The sequence below is a fragment of the Saccopteryx bilineata genome, chromosome 1 (genome assembly GCF_036850765.1).
Source record: "Saccopteryx bilineata isolate mSacBil1 chromosome 1, mSacBil1_pri_phased_curated, whole genome shotgun sequence".
Classification (NCBI taxonomy): domain Eukaryota; kingdom Metazoa; phylum Chordata; class Mammalia; order Chiroptera; family Emballonuridae; genus Saccopteryx; species Saccopteryx bilineata.
This window is the reverse complement of record NC_089490.1, coordinates 110,317,243-110,340,117: the sequence shown is the minus strand read 5'-3', so window position 1 is coordinate 110,340,117 and position 22,875 is coordinate 110,317,243. Positions and strand designations below refer to the sequence as shown.

Genomic DNA, 22,875 nt, shown 5'->3' with positions numbered 1-22,875 from the left:
GTGGATTTTGGATATATAGGGTCATTGGGTGTTTCACCAATAATTTATGGAGTGTAAGACTTGATTGATTTAATAAGTCTCCAATTTCATCAGATATGGTTTGATTTTTTTCCTTACTAATTTCATCAGATGCTGGTGGGCTGTGTGCAGTTTGTTTGGCAGTCACCCTGACCTCGTGAGATTCCTCCTCCTCCTCCATCTGCAGGCTTACTTTATGTTTCCAAATACAAATCTGTATGCAGCGTTTACTTAATTTCTCATAAAATTTGTTTTCTCATAGACTTTTTTGAGTATTTTGAATATATTTCCATGGATTCACTCTCCCACAGACACAATAATATTTTATGGCTACAGCTAAATGGCTCAACTTTCTTTTCTAAACTGTAAGTCTCTTGAGACTTATATAATTTATGCCTTCATGCTTGCTAAGTTAGGAATTAACCTTAGAAAGAAAAACAATGTGTTAAAAATTGTATAAATAAACTAAGCTTTTCTGTAGAGAAATTATGAGAAATATTTAGTTTTACATATGTAATTATTACTCTAAATAAACTATTTATTCAATACAATATTAAGTTATATATTACCAGATTAATGATATATTATCTCTGTATTTCAGATTCCCAAAAACTTCACATTTGAACAAGAATTGTACATTTGTGACATTTCAGAGACACATGCTCTCTTCTAAACCTTGTTCAGAAAAAGGAACATATGTTTGTAAGGACCAAGTACGTTAGATTATCTAAATTTGGTACAATGATATTCTATCACTAACTACCACAGTTTTAGTTTCTTCATACACTACATGTTATTTTAGGTAAAACTATTTATAAGGTATTATTTTGAGACCATTTTCAAGTTCACATCAATATTAATAATAAGATTCTGTGATGCGTGCAAAGCATCCTCGTGATCAATATCACTAACAACAGTGCTACAATGTTACTGAGAATAAATCTACTTTGAAACATCATAGTCACTTAAAGTCTACAGTTCATCTTACACTTTACCTTTGGTATTGTAAAATACTTTCAAATCTATGTCTATATTAATTTTTAAATAATCTTTATCCAGGTACATGTTATATATTTGTAAAACTTATGCTAGAAATTAAAATAAATCATGTAAAAATAATTATGAATTATAATATCAAGAACTCTTAATTCTTAGTCTATAATAAAGTGAATAATATCACACATACTTTTAGGTTAATTGATTTATCTTAGTTTTTATGTGTTGAAAATGAGGACTAAACATTCTTAAGCAGCAAAGTATATAAATCAGTTGACTCAGGTCAGCAAAACCATGAGATATTTGATTTAAAGAAGTATTAACTATTTGTTGGGGGTAACCTACAAAGAGGACATAAAAGATAATTATAAAAAATACCATAGGGTTAAATAAGAGTACAAAGGGTGGAATCACATGGAACACAGGTCCACTTCTTCAGCATGAGTGTTAGACTTCACGGAAGACAGTTCTCTGCGGAAAACTATACAGTTCACCCGTTTTCTTGGAGCAGTTTCAAGTCTGCAGCCGATATTGGAGAGCATGGATCTCAAGCTCTGCCTGATAAGCAGGAAGACCTCCCTGCCAATGTCAGTCAACAGGCAGGGGCTGCAGGAAAGAGAACTCTAACTCTGACTAGCTGCAGAAACTTTGTGAGTGGTGGACACCACAAGCACTGCCTGCATGCATGCAGCTTGTCCAACACCCCACTGTAGCCACACAAGAGAAAACACTGTGAAAGCAGGAAGAGCTCTTTCTCTGGTGTTTCTCTCCATTGCCTTTATTGGCAAAACATCAAATGAGCTGATGAAAAAAAAGGTTATGAGATCTAGCACAATTGTCTCTGAAAGAGAAATGAAGATAGAATTGGAGCTGAGAGTACTACATTCTTTTTTCTTTTTTCTTTTTCTATTTTTCTGATGTGAGAAGCTGGGAGGCAGATAGAGAGACTTCCGCATGCACCTGACCGAGATCCACCAGGCATGCCCACTAGGTGGTGATGCTCTGCCCATCTGGGGCATTGCTCCATTTCAACCAGAGCCATTCTAGCGCATGAGGGGGGAGCCATGGAGCCATCCTCAGAGCCCAGACCTACTTTGCTCCAATCGCGCCTTGGCTGCAGGAGGGGAAGAGAGAGACAGAGGGAAAGGAGGGGGGATGGTGGAGAATCTGATGGGCCCTTCTCCTGTGTGCCCTGACTGGCAATTGAACCCAGGACTTCTACATGCCAGGCTGATGCTTTATCACTGAGCCAACCATCCAGACACTGAGAGTACTCAATTCTTAATTGGCAATCAAGGTTCTCGTGCAACAAATCAAGGTTTCTATCTAAAAGATACTTTAATATGTCTCACTTTCTCAAAGAATGAAACCAATACATACATTTTCAGGATCTATTTTTGTGCAGCATTATCAATGATTAGATTCATTTTCGATAGAAATGAGTGGTTTCATTGGAAATAATTAGTGTCCTTTCATAGTTTTTACATGTTTTTGTTTTTCTCTTCTGGAGTTTAGATACTTTCAAAGTACTTTGTTTATTAAATTCTCTGCCTTTCGCTTTTGACACTCTTAATTACTATGCTTAAGAGCATACTTTGATACAATAAATAAAGTATTCAATAATGAAAAGAATAAAAAATAAAAAGAAAATATTCACATAAGTCGAACTGTCAGTTACTGAGAATTTGGGATAAACTTTAATAAATTGACAGTCTTTCAAAGATATTTTCACTATAATTCAATTATATCGGTATGCTTTATTTGCAAAGTAAAATAATTGTCATATACATTTATCTTTTTGAATATAGATGTAGTCTTTACATTTACTATAGTTATTATTTATATTCATATAAAAGCAATATGTCAAAATTCAAAATAGTTTTCTTACAATCTGTACTTTGTAGCTGTATGTAATTGATGAAGTTGAGTTACAAACAACAGTTACATTGGCATTTAAGAACATTTATTTTATTCAGTTATTTCTCATTCCCATTTGTGGTTTGGTTGGCTTTCAGTTGACTAGGCTGGGCAAATGTGTGCCTAGCTGCAAACCACAGATTCAGTTCAGGTCTTTTTTATATACTTTATTCTCTGCATAGTGGGCTAGCTGGCACATGACCTTCTCACTGCAGTGATTAGCCACTCTCCGAGGGTCTAACAGAAATGTGTTTCTCGATGCTTTTGCTCAAAACTCATAAACTGTTACTTTCACAATCACATTATATTTTCAAAACAGGACACACAGCCAACATGATTAATTGTCTTCAAAGTGTACTTTTCTCTGAATTGTCAGAGGGAATAAATGTATGTGCGCAAAAAAAATCATCTAAGCTATAACAATAGCCATGGGATCAAGTGGAGAAGAGTAGCGTACCAGTAGTTATGACCATATGTATGAGTTATATATTCTAGAAGTCAAAATATAAAATCCCCACATACTTTGTACAGCCACATTGCTCCTTACATAATTTCAATATTGCTAGATATTTCTTTGTATTTTAACTAAATTACTTAACAAATCTATGGAAATATTATATCATGATAGAAAACATTTTCTCATATTTAAAGTACCAGTTATTATTATGGAGAGACAGAAATCATTATACTTCTGAGGAGAAGTCTAAACTAAATGATCAGAAGGAGAAGTCTGAATGGGTAATTAATTAATCAAAGCCAGTATTTACAAATAAAAATAATCAGACTTTCTTGGACACCATTGGGGAAATGATGACTTGTCTGTATATAGTTAAATTCTTGTTTATTTCAACAGCTACGTCTTTAATATAAAATTACTCTGACAAGGAGCATCATAGTGACTAAAGTGTTTGTCTGAACCTTCCTCCCCTTCACAGATATTCAGCATAAGTAGCAAAAAGAGAAATAATAAGCAAGATATGGGAGATGGAGAATCTTCTTGGAACCATAAGGAAGACAGATATTTTGTGATGGTTAGAAGCAAATTTGTCAACACTGCTGGTTTTCACACCAACTTAATGTCTTTATCTAAATATATTATAACATTCTGAATGTATCTCAAGGAATTGCAATTCCTTTTGACAGATGGTACTCCCAATTCCTCAATACTTTGTTCAAAATATTTTCATGCATCATTCATTACTTCCTAAAATCTTATATTTTAATGTTCTTGGCTTACACCAGAAATACTTATTTTATTTTATTTTATTTTATTTATTTCTCTTTCTTCCTTTCCCATAGCCATGGCTCGATTGGTTCAAGCACATCAGCCTGGGTTCTGAGGATGGTTTTATGGAGCCTCTTCCTCAGGTGCTAAAAATAGCTTAGTTGTGCCTGACTTGTGGTGGCGCAGTGGATGAAGTGTCGACCTGGAATGCTGAGGTCGCCGGTTTGAAACCCTGGGTTTGCTCAGTCAAGGCACATATGGGAGTTGATGTTTCCTGCTCCTCCCCCTCCTCTCTCTCGCAACTTCTCTAAAATGAATAAATAAAATATTTAAAATTACCTTAGTTGCAAGCATAGTCCCAGATGAGTAGAGCATTGGCCCCAGATAAGGGTCACTGGGTGGATCCCAGTAAGGGCACAATTGGGAATATTTGTCTCCCCTCTTCTCATTTAGAAAAGAAAAAAAAAAAGCAAAAAGAAAATGGGATAAAAATCATATTATAATTTTTTTTTTAATTTTTGCAAATATGATTTTATTTCTTTTACAGTGGATATTCAATATCATTCTATATTAGTGTCAGATATACAGCATAGCGGTTAGATATTCATATAACTCATGAAATGATTCTCAAATAAGCCTAGCAACAACATGATACCATATGTAGCTAGTTCATATTATTGGCTATATTTCCTGTTTTACATCCCCATGACAACTTTGTAACTAATAATTTATAGAATTTTTTTAGACTTTTCCTATTCAGCAGGGTTGCATATTAATTGAAATTTTTATAATCTGGGATTTATTTTGTTACTTCCCCCCCCCTTTGGGAAATTATTAAAGTTATATCTCTTAGTAAATTTCAATTACAAAATACAATATTATTACCTGTAGTCACTATGTAATACATTATATTCTTAGGCCTTCTTCATCTTATAATTGAAAGATTGACTCTATTACCAGCCTCCCCTATTTTCTCCACCCTCAGCCCCCAGCAACTGCTTTCCAACCAAACTGATAGTTTTCAATTCCACATATAACTGATACCATACAGTTCTTGTCTTTCTCTGTCTCACTTATTTTACTAAGCAAAATGTCTTCAGGTTCCTCCTTGTCACAAATGACAAATTTCTTTTTCTCATGACTGAATAATAACACTGGGGAACAAAATTTTTGTTGCATCCACAAAAACACATGTTCTTACCTAATTCGAGTGTGCAGATCTCAAATCTGACATTAGTTTTTCTCTTTAAGCTACAGGTTTTTTTGCAATTTAAGGTTTTAGGTTTTCATCTTATTGTAAAATTTTCAACATTTAACATAATGAAGTAGAATGTCTTCTTGGGCATCATCTTTGTGAAAATATAATAATTTATATAATGCAGTAAATACATTAAAATATATGATTGCATCAGAATTTGTGTACAATTTTGAAATAGAACATATTAAAACACTTATTTTAATCATAATTTTGTGCAAAATTTATATAATTCTATTCAGGAAAAAAACTTGAGTTTGTAGCTCTTGCGTTTGTGTACTTGTTGAGGACAATCTCGTTTGATGCTCCAGCAGTAGTTTGCTCATCACTAACAGCTCCAAGATTTTCAGGTAACTTATCAAGATGACTGTTCAGGAAGTAAATCTTAATGCTTATGTTATATCCAATGTCACAGAAAGCCAACAGCATTCTTTGAACCAGAACTTCATGGTTTTCTGCTTTTTTGTTGCCAAGGAAGTTTTTTGTAACTGCCACAAAACACTGCATTGCTTCCTTCTCCTCCTTATTCATCTTCCTGACAAATTCTTTGTCACATACGACGGTTTGAATTTGAGGTCCATCGAATACACCTCCTTTTATCTTCTTGAAAGACAAGGCAGGAAAAGCAGAAATAATATGTTGAAAGCATTCACTTTCTCTATTCAAAGCCTGAACAAACTGCTTCATTAAGCCAAGTTTAATGTGAAGTAGGGGGGGGGGGGATGATCCTGTCTCGATTAACTACAGGTTCATTCACAATATTTTGCATCCCTACTTCCAGAGCTTCACGTTTTGGCCACTCCTTCTGTGTCCAGAATTTCTCCCAAACTCAGCTGTCCCACAGACACAGAAAGCAAGGATACATTGTCAAACCTCTCTGTTGTCCTAGCAGGAAATTTACCATTTTAAGATCCACACAAATGATCCAGTTATGCTCCTCATACTTCAGAAAGTCGTGGACAATTTTTATGTCATTCTTACTAAGTCATTCAATTTGGGTTGGCTAAACTGCTGAGGGGTTAATGACTGCTTGGCATCAGAAGAAGACCCTTCAGATTCTACAACCATTTCCTCATGCATCTTATCAAAATACACTTGATCACCATGTTCACTTCCTTCGTCCTTAGAAAAAAAAATCATTGAAAACTGGAACCGGAGTGTCTCAGAGTGTGAGATAGGTTGTATTGCTGAAGGAATATTAGGATATGTGATCATATGTCGTTTTTCCTTCCCGATACCCTTTGTATGGATCAGACAGAAATACAGTCACTGCTGTGGTCCTTAGGTTCACACCAAACCATGGGAATAACAAAAGACATTCCTTTGTGTTTTCTTTTTGTCCAGTCACGAAGCATTTCCTCATAATTATGACACACAATATGAGGAGCCCAATTCTTGTCTTGATCGCCAACGGGAACTTTAAAATAAGCAATATATGCACGTGTCACAAATAATGAACTATTGCGCCTTTGTGGTTGAAATGTGTAACAGCCACATATATAACAGAAGGTGTCAGAACTATTCTTACATTTACGCCCACTCAAAGAAGCCATGATTCAATCTTAAAACAAAATAAGAGGGTGTTTTTATCAGATATTTTTTTACATTTAAAAACAACTACAATTATGTCAAAGTGATGTTTGTAAAACATTAATTGCCTTGTGGTTATGTTCAACCCAAGATTCGTTGCCTTTTAACTCCAATTTAAAAACCAGTGCTTGCCAAACTGTAACAAAAAGAAATTAAAATTGCATAAAAACTAGAGCATGCACCAAAAAACAGGTTTCAGATTTAGAATCAGTGAAGGAGAAATATATAGAAACAGTTCTAAAACCTCAAGCAACAAAAATTAAAAAAAAAATTTCCCCAGTGTAATCCATCTTGTGTGTGTGTGTATCATTTTTTTATGCACTCATCCATGAGGACACTTAGATTGCTTTTATATGTTAATTATGGTGACTAATGCTTCAATAAACATAGGGATACATATACCTCTCAAAAATAATTTTGTCATTTTCTTTAGATGTATACCCAAAAAATATTTATACTGGATCATATGGTGCTTTTAATTTATGTACCAATAATATATAAACATTTCCTCTTTTCTTGATACAGTATGACAAAGATGAAAAGAATTTATCTTATACGCACTAGACAATTTAGATTTAAAGTTTTATTTCTTCTTATATTTATGTGTCATTTAACTTGTGTTTTCAAAGTTTACCTTTTCTGTTCTTTCTAGTTTAAGTTCAGTGAAATTTTTTTAAATTACATTTGTTTTTCTTTTACACAGTTAGACTTGGGCTTTTGTCATTTACAACAGATATTTCTATTGAAACACAGGCAACTAATTATAGTGAGAGGATGAATTAATAAATAAAATCATGAGTAAAATATAATACTTCAATCTCTTATACTATGGTATAGTTCAATGCCGTTTAATGTTTTATCATTCATAGAATCATGGTGGGGTTTTCTTTCTTTTTTTAAATGAGAGAAACAGAAAGAGGGACAGGTAGGGACAGACAGGAAGGGAGAAAGATGAGAATGATCAATTCTTTGTCCCACCACCTTATTTTACATTGATTGCTTTCTTACATGTGCTTTGATTGGGGGGCACGAGGCTCCAGTTGAGCCAGTGACCCCTTTCTCAAGCCAGCAACCTTGAGCTTCAAGCCAGCGACCTTTGCACTCGAGCCAGCAGCCATGGAGTCGTGTCTATGATCCCACGCTCAAGCCAGTGACCCCGCACTCAAGCTAATGAGCCCCTGTTCAAGCTGATGAGCTTTGGGTTTTGAATCTGGGTCCCTGTATCCCAGGCAGACACTTTTTCCACTGCGCCACCACCTGGTTAAGAAGAAACATTTATTTTTATCAGAGGAGATATAAATAACATATATAAAAATAATAAAATTAAATGCTACAATTTTAAAAACTAGGGCAGAAACATTGAAAAGATAAGTTTTGGAATTAATATTTGTGACAGTTACCATCAGTTGAAAATATAATCCTTCAGATTTTCTGTGACAAATATAATTATCTATTGTTGACAGAATTCTGACTTTAAATATTTTCCATTATAATAAAAATAACAATGAGAGTATAAATAAAATTTAGTAATGCCAGTATTTAGTAACCTTGACTATGATGGTACTTTAACATCTAAGATACTCTGAATAAGACCTAAATTTTCAGTGTGTGTGATTTTAAGATGGAATTAAGTTATCCACATGGATGTTCATATCTTTTGTCCAAGAAATCTGTTACAATATGAAAAGATTGTAAAAGATTTTAAGAGGCACTTAGAAATAGACGTACTAAATGACACACTACAAGCTAAAAGTCTCCTATATTCTGAAGGTGTGATGAGATAAACCATTTTCAAAATTGCCCAAGTGTAAGAATTTCCTGTCGAAACTTCAAGTGACACAGTGATGAGAAATGAACATTTTTCTACTTGTGCTTCTCTCTGTCTTCACAGGGCAACCTCTGAACCACAGATACTGTTTGTTTACAGGAGAAACCTAGTTTCCCAGTAAAGGATGCACAACTTTCTGACTCCCAGAGGTATGTGTCTATGCTCCTCTCTCTCTCACTGACTCAATTTATTTAATGGGAAATTAAAAATGCTAGATGTGATACAACTGGAGTTCAATTAATATACAATCAAATCAAAGACAACATTGTTTCCTTTCCTTATTTGTGCAATTTATAGAGTAAAAAGATTAAAACATAAAATATGTTGAAGGAGATCTTAAAATATTCAAATATTTTCTTGTGCTAAACTACTAACTAGCACACATACATAGATATTCTGGTATGAAAATCAATGTAATTTAAATGCAATTTCATTAGCATCAATAAGAGAGTTAACTTTGAATTTGTAATTAATGGATATAATTATTTATGTATATTATTTTATATTTACCCAGATTTTAGAAATAGATTCTTAAAATAAATTCATCAGATCATGAAGTTCAAACATAATGTCTCATACATGCACTTCAATTAAATAAGAGCAGTTTTACTTGAAATAAAACTCAGGAATTAGTAGCCTTTGTAAACTGCTTATTTAAACTAAACCACATACAATCTAAAAATTTTTAGAAATTGAACAGAACTGCAAAATGAGATGCCACACTGATGAGAGAGTTCTGTAGACCAAATTATGTTACATTGATATGAATCAGAAATAGTAATGTGGCAATCATGTTAAAATAATTAAATGAGTTTTATACTGAAAGATTATAAATGCTATATTGAGGATCATGTTTTACATGCTTTGCATCTTAAGTATTTTTATTACCACTTTAGATTATTAAACTAGGTTGCTAGACACCAAATAACTTTGAAGTCATATATTGTAAATATCAAAGCCAGAATTTATTTTTGATCTTACTGACTAAGGAGCCCACTGATTAAATTATTGAATTGCATTATCTGATACACAGTTAAGCTACCTTCTTTGACTTTGACAGCCATAAGCTCTTACTATAAGTTTTTACCAACAATGTTTCTCCATAAATGATCTATGTGTTTGTTTATTATATTATGGATTCATAACCATTAAATGAAGTACAAGTTGTTTGTGTAAAATAGTTTTTAGAATCCATTAATCTTCTATTTCCTTTGTTATTTATTAATTTTTGGGTGTAACTAACTTTAGTGTGTCATGTATCATTTTTCAACATCTAAAATATTTCATTAAAATTTAATGATTTCTCAGAATCCAACAATCACTCAAGATAAAATATCATTTGATACCATCTTATCTGTTCTTTTAATAAATGAGTGCAAGTGACTAAAATAAAATTAATTTATTTCAGGAAATTACTATGTATGTTAACACTGTTGTGCCCCCAAGTATAGAACACTTGACTTTTAACCATTAGTGGATTTAAAAATTGTCATAAAAATTAATGCATCACTTTTTTATCTGTACAGCATTTTAATTTTTACAGTTATCATAACAATGTTAAAATGTTTCAGTGGACTCTGACTTTAATAAAGATATTATTATTCTGACCTTCTTCTTCTTTACCTACTCATTACTTTTGATTGCTTCAAAGAATATCATATAAAACACAGAGTATCATTTTAAGAGCTATTATTCTAACATTAAACAATATTTTAAATCTCCAAGCAAATTAGAATAAGCTTTACATTGCTTACATGTAAAGTGAGTCCTACTTATCTCACACTCTACCCACATCAATTATCCTATGGATCTTGTAATTATTCACATCATGAATTTACTACACAGGTCCTGTAATTGTAAGAATAATTCCTGATATTACTCAGCTGTAGAGATGAATATACAACAAGAAAACAACTCTGAACGAAATCTGGCTCAGTACTCAAGAAGACAGCAAGTGAAAGGTAAGAGCGTAAAAAGCTCCGTTATTATTACCTAAACTGCAAATATCCTATGTGGCAATAAACTTTCAAATACTTCTCAAGATCTTCAATGAAATGACAAAAATGACCACTGCAAAAGTGACACATTCAATACACACACAGTATAATTGTTCTAAGATGGACAGTTGGTGTGCAGAGGTTTGGGAGAAAAAGCAGTGAATTAGTTCATGTTTTTATTCATGAGGATCCTAGCTTAAAGTTGGAATAACATATGCTAACATGAAATCTGAAGACTAATTTCTTTCAGGCATTGTTATAAGGTATAGTCCATAACCAACAGCTCATGTGGCATTGTATTTCTAAAAATACAATAGTGTATTTGTGAGAGGAAGATTACAGTGGTAGATATGGATTTGGAATTCAAGATTATGTACATGAGTCACTGTGCATGTAGGTTCTCTTGTATGTAAACTGTCAAAACAATGTTTCTTTTCTCTCCTAGCAGGTTCATCATCTCCTCCAGAGAAGCTCATTGCTGTGATCCTAGCAGTCCTCTGCTTTATCCTGATGTATAGTATAATAAGAGTGTTACAGTTTATTCCCAGTAAGTTTTTAAAAGATTTTAAGGGAACTTCTCACTTTAATGAATCTTAGTGCTTCTACAATTTCATAATATTATGGAATAGAACTCTCATTCTAATGTATGTATTTAGATAATCATGGATTGTTTTTCTGAATTAGTCAAATGCATAAATAACAGAAATATTGTAGAGAGTATGTTACATATATTGATATGTTCTAGTTTCATAACTCAAAGACATACTTTAGAAATCTAAAACACCTTATTGAGAAATGCAAATTAATTCTTGAGATTGTTTAAACCAATATTGTAGTAATAGTGAAGAGTGATGCTATGGTCTTTTAAAATTCTCTCAAATGTTTTTTTTAATGGATTTTTTCTTGATAAAATCAATTTAATCCACATTTTCTGCTCCTATACAGTATACCAAATTTCAAACAAAAAACAAACCTAAGATTATTATTATTTATTTATATTAATGTTAATTTCTATAATAACAATCATTGCAACTTTTTCAAGGTACAGTAATACTGGAGCAGAGCCGTTCACCCCCAATAACAAAGATGATACCATCTTATCTGGAGAAAGGTACATTATGATTTCAAAGTTTTGTTATTAGCACAGTTTTTATTTTTCTCTGTTTTGGGGAAAGCAAAAATGTAATATGTTTGTGGAGGAGAACATAAATTATAAAATATAGCAATAAATGTTCAAAAATAATGGTTATAGAAGGCTCCTTGCTATCTAACAATATGAAGAAGCATTCATTTAAAATCAACATACCCATTGTTGCCCAGTTGCTCAAAATTCCTACTGGTCTATAGGATGAGACAAATATCATTGTTATTCTAAAAAAAAAGTGATTTTATTCATTGACTTCCAGAACATTAGAGGGTTAATATTTTGATTTGTGTGTATTCTTTACATGAGCACATAAAATAGGAAATGAGAGGTGACTCTTCTCCTTGAGTGTGTAGGGTTTTTTTTGCTTTATATGTATCTGCCCATGATACGTAGACATAATACACAAATTTGTATATACCTATGCATGTATTTAATTTTTATACTTCAAATTATGTTTGGTTAAAAATCTATAATTTTTCTTTAGCATATTATTGTGGTCGTTGTCTACCAGAGTGGTTTACATATTCCAACAATTGCTATTACATTTTTACTGAAAATAAAACATGGAAGGAGAGTTTGATGGCCTGTGCTTCTAAGAACTCTAGCCTGCTCTACATAGATAATGAAGAAGAAATGGTAAGAGATTACATATTTCATATGCTTTATTAAAGGCTTGTTTCAGTTAGTATTATATTTGCAGAGTTCATCAGCATTTTTATACATCTTTGTAGCTAACGTATGTATAACATTCATTGTTTATGATATTTTATATTTTTATATCACTAATGAATGTTTGCTAATTTCCAGTCTTACTTTCCATACAAAACTGTGCTTATATAAAAGTTTGATTTCTAAAATAAACTTTGTTATTTAATTTTAGTTTATATCAAGTACACTTAATGTATTATAATTGAGCAGATTGATTACAAGGAGAATAGAAACACGTACTTACTAATCAGGTCACAGAGTTTGCAGACTCCTCAGCCCTGCTCCCGTGTATTCTCTCATCACTTCTCCTCCCTCATCACTTACCACTGTGCTGACTTAAAATTCTAGGCTCTTTGTTTGCTTATGAACCTCATAAAATGAAATTGCACAGTATATACCTTTCTTCTGTCTCGTTTCACTCTCATATGATATCGTTGCTTCTCATCTATTGAATTTATTTGTAGTTTGTTAATTTTCACTGTTGAGTTATATGAATGCATCATTTTTAAATCCATTCTATCTGATGTCTTTCATTAGAGAATGTGAATCTTATGCCCTCAGGGAAAAAGTACCTTGGTAGGTCCATTACTGTCGGGAGCCGACCTATCAACTGCTGGCTGACAACGTCACAGCAGAAGAAGACCCACAACTGCTGGCTGACAAGGTCACAGCAGAAGAAGATCAAAAACTGCTGATTGACAAAGTCACAGCAGAGAAGACCAATGGCTGCGGGGTGACAAAGTCACCGCAAAGGAAAGGCACAACAATACTTCCCCCTTTGACTTTTTGAATTAATCTGGCCTTATATCCCCTCTTTTCTGGGTGTGTGCTATTAATTATGGCACAGGGATAATAGTACTGTGCTTTCCCGGTAGATTCATAGTGATTTCTTTGGAAATGAGACAGAGGGTATGAGTTCCACAGAAAAACCTTTAAGCCCCTTGAACTGGGCTCATAGACATAAGAGGCTGGCTATGATATTCCTCGTAAAGGGTTAAGTCTGTAGGAGAATTCCTTCTTAATCATGTTAGAAAGAAGAGATTGTGACTTGTGAATGGGTAGGAGGCAGTGGCTGTGCACAGAGCACCTCTCGGCCTTCACTTAATTCAACATTTTTCCTCCCTAGCCTTTTCCTGTGATAGAGTAGAGAAACATTCCTTTCTTCTTGCTTATTTGATCTGCAAATAGTGGTATATTCTGAGAAGAATAGAGTCAGAACTTAACTAGTGTTTAAATATAATAAATAAGTAATATTTGACTAGACAATAGTATCTTAGGTAAGGTATAGTAATAATGAGAAAAATGTAGGAAAATCCATGGAAGTAATAACAGTTAATGTCTTGTGTTGCTGCTGGGCTATCTTGCAAGTGCACTCTGCATATCTTTGGATGAAAGCTATTCTTGATGTTATGTTAATTTCTTTAGAGGCAAGCCTTTTAGAATCTTGTGAGAAAAAGTAGGACACTGCATAAACTCAAGGCCATTTACCTGAGCAAGCGGTGGTCCATTGTTAGTCGTCTGCTAAATCTCTCTGCCCCTTAACTCACAACAGCAGTAAAGTTAGTTAACTATTAGAACTAATACTCTAAAAGCTTTTACTGATGTTGTTATCACTATTCAAGTTATTTTGTATTTTGAATGATTTGCTACCTGGTTTGTGACTCATAGATGTAAATTAACTGTTATCTGGAAACATGCAAACATAGTGAAACAAAAGCAATAATTAACACCATGTGATTGTAACTTGGTGTGCGTGTATAAAAAGGGAGCTATACTAGCATTTGGCAGAGATGCCTGGCAGTAAATGCTAACCGGAGAATAAAGAGAAAGAAAAGAATTCAGCTCTCTCACTCCATTTTCGCCGACGCCGTCTCCTCCTGTGGGACCCCTGGATCCCCCCCCCCCCGGGGCTGGACCCCGGCACATTACTTTTAGTCATAAGATTCTCATTGCTGGTCCCACCTCCAATCTGCCTATCCTGGTTCTCTCTTGCGGGGGGGGGGTCACTTCTTCTGATTGCTTTTGTTAGCAGGTGTCCTGTGATCTTTCTCCTGGTTTGCCTGGTGTTGCTGGGCAGGATTCTCTCTGCAACACAGAAGAGAAATGGCTTCCTTGAGCTATTTCCTATTGACAGGTTGGGTGTTGGAAAGTATCAAGCTTAAGCCTCTTTCTTCACCTGGGTGGAGACATAAAGCACCCTGTCAATCTGTTGTTTCCTAATCTTGGGGTACTGACCATTTTTCCTTTCTCTTTCCACCTTTCAGAGTCTTCCTTGAATTGTATCTTTCATTAGTTCCTGAATTTACAGTTGTAGTTAGCAGAAAAATGAGTCTCTGACCCCTGGATCATGGATTCTACCTACATAGACACTGATCAGTTTGGGGCTTGTCTAATTAAAAATTATGTAGGGTCTAAAAAACAAATTTTTGGCTTTCATGCCATTTATTCATTTTTAAAAAAAATTTATTAGAAAATTAAACTTAACATGTGACATGGGTCAATGAGTATACAGATTTCAGATAAACATTTCTATATCATTTGAACTGTTGATTATGTTGTATGCCCATCACCCAAAGTCAAATCATTTTCCATCACCTTATATTTGTCACTTTTTACACCGTTTCCTCTACTCCCTTTCCCTGTTCCTCTCCCCTACGTCACCCTCGCCCTGGTAATCACTTCACTTTTATCTATGTCCACGAGTCTCAGTTTTATATTCTCCCTATGTGTGAAATCATACAGTTCTTAACATTTTTTTATCTACTTATTTTACTCAATATAATGTTATCAAGGTCCATCTATGTTGTTATAAATGCAGAGGCTTACTAAGGCTGATTGAGGCCCAGGTGCAAAAGAAAATATTGAGCTCCTTAAAAAAAAAGAGAGACAAGGAAAAAAAATACTGTTAACCATGTTTTTTAAAAAATAAAAAAATATTATGTGTTATTAATGTTAAAATTAAACACATAAAACCAAATTTGGTGTCATTAGAAAGAAGTATTAAGTTGGGGTTTTGTGGGCCTTTCAGAAGTTGGGTTCCCAGGCGTGTGACCAGAGCTCCCGCCATTAAATTCGTAGCTGCGTAAATGTCACTATGGCTGAGTAGTATTCCATTTTATATATGTACCACATTGTCTTTAGCCTATTCTCTATGAAGGGACACTTTGGGTGTTTCCATGTCTTAGGCACTGTGCATAATGCTGCAGTAAACATGGGGGTGCATGTGTCTTTACATACAAATATTTTTGAGTTTGGGGGGTAGATATCCCATAGAGGGATTGCTAGGTCATATGGTAGTTTTATTCTTAATGTTTTGAGGTACCACCATATTTTCTTCCATAATATCTCTACCAGTTTACATTCCCACCAGCAGTGAATGAGGTTTACTTTTTCTTCCCTGACTTTCCAACACTTGCTATTACCTCTCTTGTTGATAATAACCAATCTAACAGGTGTGAGGTGGTATCTCATTGTAGTTTTGATTTGTATTTCTCAAATGCTAGTGAAGATGATCATCTTTTCATATATCTGTTGGCCATTTGTATATTCTCTTGAGAGACGTGTCTGTTCAGTCCTCTCCCCATCTTTTAATTAGATTGTTAGCTTGTTTTTGCTAAGCTTTGTGAGTTCTTTATATATTTTGTATATTAACTCTTTATCAGAGCTATTGTTTGCAAATATAATCTCTCATTTAATTGGCTGCTTATTAGTTTTGTTGACAGTTTCTTTTGCTTTGCAGAAGCTTTTTAGTATGATGTAGTCCCATTCATTTATGTTTGCCATTACTTCCCTTTCCTTTGGGGTCAAATTCTTGAATTGTTCTCTACAGCCAAGGTCCACGAGTTTAATACCTATGTTTTCTTCTATGTAATTTATAGTTTCAGATCTTATATTTAAGTTTTTGATGCATTTTGCATTAATTTTTGTGCAAGGGGACAAAATGTAGTCAAGTATCATTCTTTTGCATGTGGCTTTCCAGTTTTCCCAGCACCATTTTTGAAGAGGCTTTCTTTTCTCCATTGTGTGTTTTTGGTTCCTTTGTCAAAGATGATTTTCCATATATATGTAGTTTTATTTCTGGGCTCTCAATTCTGTTCCATTGGTCTATATGTCTGTTTTTCTGCATATACCATGCTGTTTTAATTATCGTGGCGCTCTAGTATAATTTAAAGTCAGGTAGTGTGATACCGCCAGCTTCATTCTTTTTTCTCAGGATTGCTTTGGCTGTTCGGGATTTTTATGGTTCCATACCAACCTGGTAATTTTTTGTTCTATTTCTTTAAAAAATGGCATTTGGATTTAGTAAGGATTGCATTAAATTTATATATTGCTTTGGGTAATATAGCCATTTTCTCTATGTTGATTTTTCAAACCCATGAACACAAATATTTTTCCAATTCATTGTGTTCTTTTCAATTTCTTTTAACAATGTTTTGTAGTTTTCAGTATATAGGTCTTTCACATCCTTTGTTAAATTTATTTCTAGCTATTTTATCTTTTTGTTTCAATTGTAAAATAAATTGTTTTTTTTTTAGTTCATTTTCTGAAGTTTCATTGTTGGTATATAGAAAAACAATACACTTTTGCATATTGATTTTTTATTCTGTTACTGTACTGTATTGATTTACTGTTTCTAATAGTTTTTTGGTTGTCTTTGAGGTTTTCTTTATACAGGATCATGTCATCTGCAAAAAGTGATACCTTTACTTTTTCTTTCCTGATTGATACCTTTTATTTCTTTCTCTTGCCTGATCTTCCTGGCTAAGACTTCCAGAACTATGTTGATTGAGTAAGAGTGGAGAGAGTGGGCAACCTTGACTTGTCCCGATTTTAAAGGAAAAGCCTTCATTTTTTTCACCATTTAGTCTGATAATAACTGATAGTTTTTCATATATGGCCTTTATTATGTTGAGATACTTTTCTTCTAGTTCAATTCTATTGAGTGTTTTAAACATAAAGGGATGTTGTACCTTATCAAATGCTTTTTCTGCATCTATTGATAGGATCATATAATTTTTGTTCTTTCCTTTGTTGAATTGACTTATTACATTGATCGATTTCCATATGTTGAACCATTCTTGTGCTCCTAATCCTTGTGTTAAAATGCTAATCAAGTGGGAATAAATCCTACTTGATTATGATGTATTATTTTTTAAATGTGTTTTTGTAATAGATTTTCTAGTATTTTTTTTAGGATTTCTGTATCTCTATTCATTAGAGATGTTGGTCTGTAATTTTTTTGTGTGTTGTCCTTATTTATTTCTTTAATTACAACTTTTTAATTTTCAAAATAGATAATAAGAACTCTGATCTCTAAGAAATAGTATAAAACTATGTTGATTTAGTCATGATACCAAATACTTTAAATAAGTATTTGTAAATGTATTTAAAGTTTTGCTATGTTAGTTTTGTCAACATGGGTAACTACTAAATAGTATAAATCAAAATTTTCTTTATTAACCTAAGAAGAAGAACAAAAATACTAAATTAAATGTTTCAGTTAATTTAAAATCATACATACAAACATGGCTGACAGTTTTTTAACTACATTAAAAGTGATATATATATATATATATATGAAGCTTCTAGAAGCTTCACTTGTAATAACTCCAAAGTTGAAACAACCCAAAGGTCCATCAAGAGGAGAAAGTAACAGCCATTTATTTAGTGTTCAATTAGGATCTAACACTTTTATTTTGTTCTAAATTGAAGAATCCTTTGAAAAAATACATTGCTTGCATTTAAAAAACTATAAACTTCCGTAAGAGTTATTTAAATAAAAATTTTTTACTTTGAGGTAGAAATTTCTGAATTCCATATGCCCTCCATCATGGACTGGAGTCTTCCGTAAGAGCAGTGATCAGCCATGGGCTTGGATAGATGGTTCAACTTCCAAACCAAAGTAAGTTGTTCATCTTTAAATGTTATGTAAAGGAAAGATATAAGAGAGAACAAGTCAGTATTGAACAACTGTACTACATTTGTTTAAGTACAGTTCTAAACATGAAGAATTATGATCAAAGTGAATGAAATGTTGATATATTAAAAAATGCATACCCTGTTTTCTTAATAACCAATTCTTACTAATAACATATAAAAATATTATTACCCATTTTCAAAATATTCTATTACAGTTACATGAAAATGCTACTTATTATTTCATAGATTGTCCCCATGCAATGTAACAACAAAATTATGCATTTTTCTTCCTTACAGTGTAGCAGAGTTGTCATCTGGTGAAGGTAACTGTGCCATGCTAACCCAATATGGCCTCATGTCATGGAGATGTGAATCTCTAAAAGTATATATTTGCAAGCATAAACTTTAGCGTTAAGACACTGAGTTTGAATTCTGTTGGGTAAATTTATTATTCATGAAATGTAAATAAAATTATAATTGCATAAGTCTTCAAATGAATTATGTTATTTTTTTCTAATAATCAAAAAAATTCATTGTAATTATTGGAAAATAATGTACATATCTTAAAGTTTTATTACGTACACTGTCTGGCACATTTTTGTGAATGTTATATTTGTGGCATTCAACTTTCTACAAGATCACATGTTGCATGAATTGATTTAAATGAAATATCAAGAGTAGGCAAAGCCACAGAGGCAGAAAGTGGATTGATCCGTGTTTGTCAAAGGCTGAGGGTATGTGGGAATAGAAAATTACTGCTAACTGCTACACTGCTTCTTTGGGGGCTGAAAACATTCTAAACTTTGATAGCTGTTGCCACAGAGACAATAACTTCTCAGAGACCACATGGCATGTGTAAAACCAGTAACTCCATACTCCATCACAGCTACCTGGCCCATGCAGGTTCGCAGTAGCTTCGGACAAACGGTAATGAAACAATGGAGCCAAAACTGGTGGGCCGTTAGCTTTAATCCTAGCTTGTACCTGTCAGCCAAGAAATACACACATTGCGAAAACACTTCCCTTTCCATTCAGGGCTCCCAAAGCCACTGACTCATCTGAGTATTCCTAGTATCAAAGGTTTCTACCTTACCAGGCTTACTCACTTCTGTTCTCTATCCCCTTCTCTCTAAACAAACTCTGCACTAACTGGCTTCTTCTTCAGCACTCTACCATCTTGGCTGCCTCTCCTCTCCTTTATGTAGCCTTTTTCTGCTCTGCTATAGCATGGGCTTCTCCTAGAACATAATCACTCTTCCCCTGGAACAACGTGATCTCTCTTCCTTTGAAAACCTTTTAGCATGAAAGCACTCCCTGACATATATTAACATAATCATGCCCATCCCAAGCAAGAAGTGCAACTAATATCATCACCTGGGCAATGGGCTTCCATATGGGCAACACCATCTTTAACAAAGTGTGCATAATATATTTTATCTGTCCAAAAATCCACCCCTATGCTCACTTTACTACCCACAATCTACACCACCAGCATCTGTGTGCAAAGAATTTAGGCATATTACACGTATTACAACAATATGACAAATCATACAATTTCAACAATTACAAAGGTACATTTCACCAGTCTCTGAGCACTTTGCCAAAAGTGCAAAATGTCCTCAGACTTCTTTCTAGCCTTGGGAAAAGCTTCCTGGGGCAGGGGATGGCCTCCAGCTAAGCTGCCCCTCACCCCCATCAGGGTATTTCACATTGTCCAAATTCTGTAAGTCCATCCAACAAAGGAAACAGTTCCCACTCTGGTCATAGTCTAGGAATCAGTCCACACACATGGGAACTCAGCCACCCCCATCATCCCTGGCATTTTGGCAAATCTTACACTCTCCCAAAGAGGAGCATGTGGCAATGTCAATCAACATTTCCATCTCTGGAGAGCTTGATAACATCAACCCCTATGTCCCAAATTCGCAGACATACCAAGGGCATAGTAAGTACTCCTTGCTGTTGGGCTCTCACCTTCTGGAGACTGCAGATTGCAACTCCAGCTTGATTCTCCTCATCCTCCAATGAGGAACTGAAAACACCAGCTCCTGCTGACTGGCTTGAGCCCTTGGCCTCCTGCTGCTGTTGACTCTCCATAACGTCCAGGTCAATCTGCAACTCATGACCTGTGATTCCTTCTCCAGTGGATCCTTCATTTCCAGGTGAATTTGTGAACCTGGTCAGCCTCCTCCAGTGCTTGCTCCAGCTCCACAGTTGGCATCTCTTTCTCCAATGTTTGCTCCAGCTCCTTCCACTGCTCGGTTTGCAGGTCCCGGGTAGCCTCTTCCACAGAGCTCTCGATTTCCCCCCACAAGGCTGTAGAAGTCAGCCAGCCTACAGCCCCCAAAGGATAGCCAAGGGAACCATAACAGCAGACAGTTCTTTACTCCACAGCTGTAAGGTGATGGTGGCTCCTTGCTGATCTGTATTTAATCCTGCCACAGACTATGCCAAATGTAAAGCCAGTAGCTGAGGCCACCATCAAGCTACCTGGCCCATGCAGGTTCACAGTAGATTCGGAAAGATGATAATGAAACAATAGAGCCAAGAACTGGTAGGCCATTAGCTTTAATCCAAGCTTACACTCATCGGCCAAAAAATACACACAGTGGGAAAACAATTCCCTTTCCATTCAGGGCTCCCACAGCCACAGATTAATCCGAGTTTCCTAGAATGAAATATTCTACCTCACCAGCCTTACTCACTTCTGTTCTCTATCTCCTTCTCTCTAAACAAACTGCACTAACTGGCTTCTCCTGTAGCACTCCACCATCTTGGTTGCTTCTCTTCTCCTCCATGTGGCCTTTTTCTGTTCTCCTACAGCACTGGCTTCTCCTAGAACGTAATCACTCTTCCCTTGGAACAACGTGATCTCTCTTCCTTTTAAAATGTTTTGGTGTGAAAGCCCTCCACCAACACATATTAACATAAATACGCCCATCCCAAGCAAGAAGGGCACCTAATATTATCACCTGGATGACAGGCTACCATGTGGGCAGTGCCATCTTTAACAAAGTGAGCATAATATATTTTATCTGCCCAACAGTGTGCAGCTAGAGACCTAGGGGAGACAGCCTCACAATTCCCTATACAGGTTTCATGAGACAGCCCTGACACCCAGTCCTTACAGGTATTTATTGACACAAAATATAAGCAGGAACAAGAATGAGGAAGTCAGAAAGCATAGAAGAGAATAAGGAAGTCATGAAGGGGAACATCTTTAGAGCAGATTAAAGGGCAAGCAAAGTAGCTCAAATATCCCCATCCAACTGATTAATCAGATTTGCTAGTTCTATTCCTATTGTGCTGCATTCAGCACAGTGTTGTGTTCAGTACTTTTGTCAGTAAGGTCACTGTGGTTTTTGCCTCAGGACACTGAACTCTGTCCCTATTTTATATTCCTATTCAGGTCCTCTACAAGCTGAAATGGTGGGAAATACTGTAAATGTAATGAAAAATAGCAATATATACACTCTAAATGCATGAACTTTATGCTTTGTAAATTATACCTCAGTAAAACTTGGGATTATGCTTGGGACTTCATTTTAACTTAAAGTAATTTATAAATTATTTAAATCTCCATTTATGATTATTTACTTCAATTTTTTACTTACATTGAACTTATTAGGGATATTCAGATATGTAAGGCCAGAGGCCATGTTGGTCAAATAAGTTTGTAAATATAATATATATATTTGCTTGCTTATAGTTTGCATTGGGTATGGGGGGCAAGCTGGAAGCCAGCAAAGTTGTTATAGCCTAAGGTTTAGTCTTAAGACTAAGTTTTTTACCACACCCTTGACTGTTGCATGATATGGGGTGGTGCACACTTATGAGGAATCATATTATGCCTCAAATAAATGACTTTGTATCAGAGACTTTCTTGTTTGTATATTGGATTAAAGATTTTGATTTCTACAGTATAAAATGGGGCAGACCGGGAGCTTGCTCTCTCTCAGTTCTTGAAATTAGCATTGGAGAGAAGAATAGAGAAAGGCCACTTGGAGGATAGGAGAAGCAGCCAAGATGGTGGAGTGCTGAAGGAGAAGCCAGTTTGTGCAGAGTTTGTACAGAGATGAAAAGATGAGGAACAGAGGTGAATGAGGCTGGTGAGGTAGAAACTTTGATTCTAGGAAACTCAGATAAATCAGTAGCTTTGGGAGCCCTGAATGGAAAGGGAAGTGTTTTCCCACTGTGTATATTTCTTGCCCACAGGGTGCAAACTAGGTTTAAATATAATGGCCCACCAGTTCTTGGATCCATTATTTCATTACC

General features: G+C 34.7%; 1 long non-coding RNA gene across 1 annotated transcript; it reads left to right on the top strand.

Moving 5' to 3' along the window:
* The first annotated feature begins 10,710 nt into the window (after positions 1 to 10,710).
* LOC136320022 (uncharacterized) lies at positions 10,711 to 11,906 on the top strand. The gene is made up of 3 exons (XR_010728252.1): positions 10,711 to 10,790; positions 11,275 to 11,373; positions 11,869 to 11,906. It is a non-coding gene; the product is annotated as an uncharacterized lncRNA (long non-coding RNA).
* Positions 11,907 to 22,875: the final 10,969 nt, after the last annotated feature.